The sequence below is a fragment of the Nelumbo lutea genome, chromosome 5 (assembly GCF_056320005.1).
Source record: "Nelumbo lutea isolate HS-2025 chromosome 5, American lotus-T2T, whole genome shotgun sequence".
NCBI lineage: Eukaryota > Viridiplantae > Streptophyta > Magnoliopsida > Proteales > Nelumbonaceae > Nelumbo > Nelumbo lutea.
The window spans coordinates 37,481,518-37,486,307 of record NC_142688.1 but is presented as its reverse complement, the minus strand read 5'-3'; the positions used below and the strand labels follow the sequence as shown (position 1 = coordinate 37,486,307).

Genomic DNA, 4,790 nt, shown 5'->3' with positions numbered 1-4,790 from the left:
TTTGAATTCTTAAACACTGTCTAAACCTCTATATAGTCTATTTTAGTCAATCTCAAACTCTATCATAACATAATAAATTCACCTATATCATTATCCCTAATTAAAAGAAAATGTTTGATATAAATATATTTTTCACTATTGCCTCTTTACCAATTACCATCATCACCACCATCAACATTATCATTGCATGAATTCGATTAAGAAATTGCCATTCTGTTCTGTTCAGTGCTATATATGGCCCATATCCATAATCGTGTTTACCAACTAAGATGTGACAAGGCGTGCTTGGTTGGTGGGTGTGGTTATTTTGAAAAAGCAGGGCCCCTCTTTTTCTAAAAAGCAAAATATTTCATTTTTGAAAGAGAATGCCTTTTTTTTTTTTTTTTTTTGATTGAGCCTCTTGAGAGAGGACCAATTTACTGGTTTTCAAAAAGAAAAGTATTTTTTAGAAAGGAGGTGACCTTTGATTGTGGTTCTAGAACGGTGAAAGTATACATGAATTTAGCTTCTTTGCCTATTTAAAACCATGTAAAAATAAAATCAACCTGCCAAGTTCCAACTAAACACCATACTTAGAAAAATGCTTTGCCTTGCACTTTTCAATACACCCTATTTAACACCACCCTAGACTTAGGGAAATGTTTTGCCTTTTAAATTTATCAATATTATATGCCATAATACAGTGGGCGCTGTTTGAACATCTTCTCTAGGGTAGTCCATACCCCATCCACATAACCCCACCCTCACCCAAATCCTGGTGGCAACGGATTTGATTTCAGGTCTCTGCTATGAGTCAGAGGTCTTACCAACTGAGCCATCATCATTTGGTAATGGCTAAAATGGTTTTATTTCTTCTCCGAATCCGATTATATTTCTCACAATTTTCTATACAATAGTGTTGGTTTGGTCTTAACACACTATGTGGAACAGACAAGCCCCTATTTTTCATCTGTGTCTGGGGTGTAAATTGTGTACTTGATTTGAAGAATTTACATTGCATTGCGCCCCATATTTTGGGTCAGGCCCATACAAATTTCCAACCTACGCCCATCCAAGTTGCACCTCGTAACTTCTACTTCTAAAAGTGAAATCCTTCATGATCAAACCAAAGCTCAAGCCCATGGCCCAATCCCCCTCTGAAGCTTATAGATTAAATGGGGTAGAGAGATGGGCCAAAACTGAAGTCCATCTCATGAATGAAAGAATAATACGTTGTAAAATCAGTTATGTTTGGTACCATTGAGACCGGATCTGCTCCTCACATGCACATCCCCTACTAATTTATTATTATTCACAGGAGATGTTCTCAATGCACGGTGGATATGCCTGTGAGGTGCCCATTTATGAGGAGCAGATCCCGTCACAACCACCGTGCATTGAGAACATCTCACTTGTTGGCTAGTCATGATTGTGACAGGATGTGCGTGTGAGGCACCAGGTGTGAGGAGCAGATCCAGCCTCGTCATGATTTTGTTTCCTTTGTGACTTAGAAATTGCAATAATTTGTTGTTTTGTTTGCTTTTAGCTTTGCATTGTATGACCGTATCTTTTTGTTTTTTTAACGAATCTATTTTTCTACTAAAAAGGCCGATATTTTAAAAACAGATCCGAAACCAAAACCTCTTTGGACTGCTTTCTGGGTCAGTAGTTTAACTGTCCAATTTGAATGGACTGTCCATTCAAATTTATAAACATAAAAAATAAAAATGATAAAAAACTATTGTTTGGGTCAAACAAGTCAAGTGGTCAACAGTTTGACTACCAAAATCAATGAGTTACTGACCAAAATACAGGTTAAAGGTGAAACGGAACCACTTATCTGTGATGATTTTGGACAGAATGGTCCGATTGTCCAATCAACAACAGTTTTGATCCAAGCCCATGAAAAAGATTTCAGATCTCTGGTTCTACTCCTCATCAACTTTGTTCAATATCTGTTTGTTTTTCCGTTCAACACTTCAAACGTTATTTTAGAGATGGTCTAGATATGTTTTTCTTTGAAGTGGTTTGCCCTTTTAATGTGTTTGCTTCTCGTCTTCCAGGCTTATTGGATGGTTCTTTACTCTTGATGTTGAACACAGAGGACGATGTTATTTTTTCTCCAATGTCTTGGCTTTTAGTGAGTTGGATTGAGGCATTTCCGGAGTTGTTCTCCGCACATGATGCTACTGTTCTCCACCATTACAAGCAACCTTCGAGTTCTCTCCGGCAATGTCCATATTCCAACTGTTTCGGTTTCTACAATGGCTTTGGTAGTTACAGAGTGTTTTGTGCCCCTACAGTTACGAAGTGTTATCCAGATTTCTTGCTTTTGTGAAGCCCATTCCTTAAATGTTTGGCGGGTTATAGAATGGAGATCACATTTCCGCCCTACAAGGGGCCACCCCCACAATGCCTCACAGCACATCCCCTCATGTATTGGGAATATCTCCTAATTATGCATCAGAATCGATGATGTCATTATCGGAAAATGTTCCCAATACGGCAGAGATGAAATATGGGGTGGGGATGTGATCTCTATAGAATGTTATGTGGATTTCGAGCAAATTGGGCATATCCATTGTGTTTGTAGGAGAAGCTCTTGGATCTCTCAGCATTCACATTTATTCTGATTGCTTGTCTTTTTTTTTTCGCATGGATTAGGGGTGCCATGGCACCCTTGTCCTCTATCCCTCTTTTGTGGGCTATGCATTGTTTGGTTAGGTCCCGCATAATAGTGAGTTACACTTGCTGAATTCATCTCTGTTGGAGGCATTTAGCTGACCCTTTGACATTTCTTGAATTTGTGCCCTTTGCATAGATTTCTTGAGTTGTTTTCTCCGGTGTTCTTAGTTATCTGTTTTAGTCTTATCATGTTAGAATGCTTTTACAATTGTTGGTTTCTCTTTCTTGCTGTTACATTTTCTACCTTCAACCTGGGCATAAAAAAAAATTGGAGAATGCAGATTTCTGATTTTTACTGTAGAGCTATAAACATTCAAAATGTCAATAATCCACACTCTATGCACCAACACCCCCTATGAATTGGCATCAATTCCGAGCTGACACCTACCCCAACAGTACTTTGGGCCTATAAATTCTGATCCTAGGCTGAACCGTCATTCTCCCTAAAAAAAGAGGTTGCCTATTCAATGGATGTTCTAAATAGTAAGGTTTTTAAAACCGAACTGGATAACGAACCAGTCAGGGGTCTGATTCCCAGGTCGAGTGGTCCAACCATTCAAACCAAACGGATGAACCGTTCTAACAAAAAAGAATAAAAAAATGGCCAAAACCATTGGACGGTTCAAACGGTTTAGATAATTTAACTGCCTGGGTCAATAGTTTACTGACCAAATCAATAGTTTTTGACAAAATAACGGTTCTAGGGTAAAACAGAATCAATCACCTGACCAATTCCTGGTTTTTCCAGTCCGATCATCTGGTCCAGTCTGGTCCGGTTTTGAAAACCATGATTAATTGACTTATAAGAATGTTGCAATGCTAAATGGCATAGACTCGGTTTTAGGGCTCCAGTTCGATATTTACGTTTGGGGCCATTGCTTGTTGCCACGGCAAAACTCAGAAGACTAGCGTGAGTGCAAATCTCAAGGTCTGGTTTGATTTTTAACTTGTGCAAAGCTTGAAGTTAAATTAAACAAAATGGAAAACAAAAATAGCAAAAATGAACTAGAATTTGCACTTTATACTGTTGTACATTGTAGATGAATTTTACATAGCAAACAAATGGAACTCAAATGTTAGATCATATCTAGTCTACTATTCCCTATTTCTATAATTACAGACACATGATCATCTTGCTCCGGAGCTGTATTTCAAGTCATCGATTGCTTGCAGCGGCATCAATACGTGAAGATTGCAGTGAATTTACAGCACAATAATGTTGCAACGACTTCAGCCTTTCTCAGGATGAAGAATAGAGAACTGGGGTTCTTCCTGTTACAATAGATAAATATATTAAAGGTCCATTTGGTTTCCATCCGCAATTGGAATTGGAATCGAAATAATTTATTCCTATAATCTATTTGTTTTAGACAGGAATGAAAATAGGAATTGAAATCAGTAGAAATTGATTTTCATTTCCAAAAAAAAGAGCAATGAATAAATGACCATTCCTTCAAATAAAAGAATCTCATTCCAGAAGAAATGAACAACCAAATAGTACCATTCCGGTTCTGATTCCAGACGCCTATTCCCATGAGAGACCCTGATTCATTTCAAGAAGGCACAAAGATGATAAATCCCATCATCAAAGATGCCAAGAACATCTAAGCTAACCCTAAATAAACAGGATTCTAACTTTGATATACAAAGGTCTCAAGCAATTGCTGTCTCTTCCAACTAAAAGCCAAGTTCCATAAACTAGAATTGTAACGCACGGTTGCTAAGGTGTGCTATTAACGATTTCCACCCACCAAGACGACCTGTTTATATGGTTCATCCGTGTCCTTTCAGGTCATGCAATTCCAGAATTCACATCTCCACCCCCACAACGCCTTACAGCACATCTCCGCCATGTATTGAGAACATCTTTCAATGATGTACCAAAACCGGGATGTTCCCAATACAGGGCGGAGATGTGCTGTTGGGCGGAAATGTGGTCTCGCAGTACCAGGTTCCAGCCAGCAGCCCTGTTGATTAACCTGTCCATTTATCCACCATGGAGGCAGCTTAATCACTTGAGCTCAGTCTGTTTCAATTTGGGTCGATGATTCTCACCAACCGGTCTAAATCTGGCTGGGTTCAGTCTCCATTAGTCCCAATCCAAACCCATTTTGACACAATAATCC

General features: G+C 38.7%; 1 long non-coding RNA gene across 1 annotated transcript; it reads right to left on the bottom strand.

The window, feature by feature from the left end:
• Positions 1 to 3,647: 3,647 nt before the first annotated feature.
• Positions 3,648 to 4,485, bottom strand: LOC148851776 (uncharacterized). Its single transcript, XR_016098721.1, has 2 exons — positions 4,166 to 4,485; positions 3,648 to 3,936 (listed from the first exon to the last, which is right to left on the bottom strand). It is a non-coding gene; the product is annotated as an uncharacterized LOC148851776 (long non-coding RNA).
• Between the last annotated feature and the right edge of the window lie 305 nt (positions 4,486 to 4,790).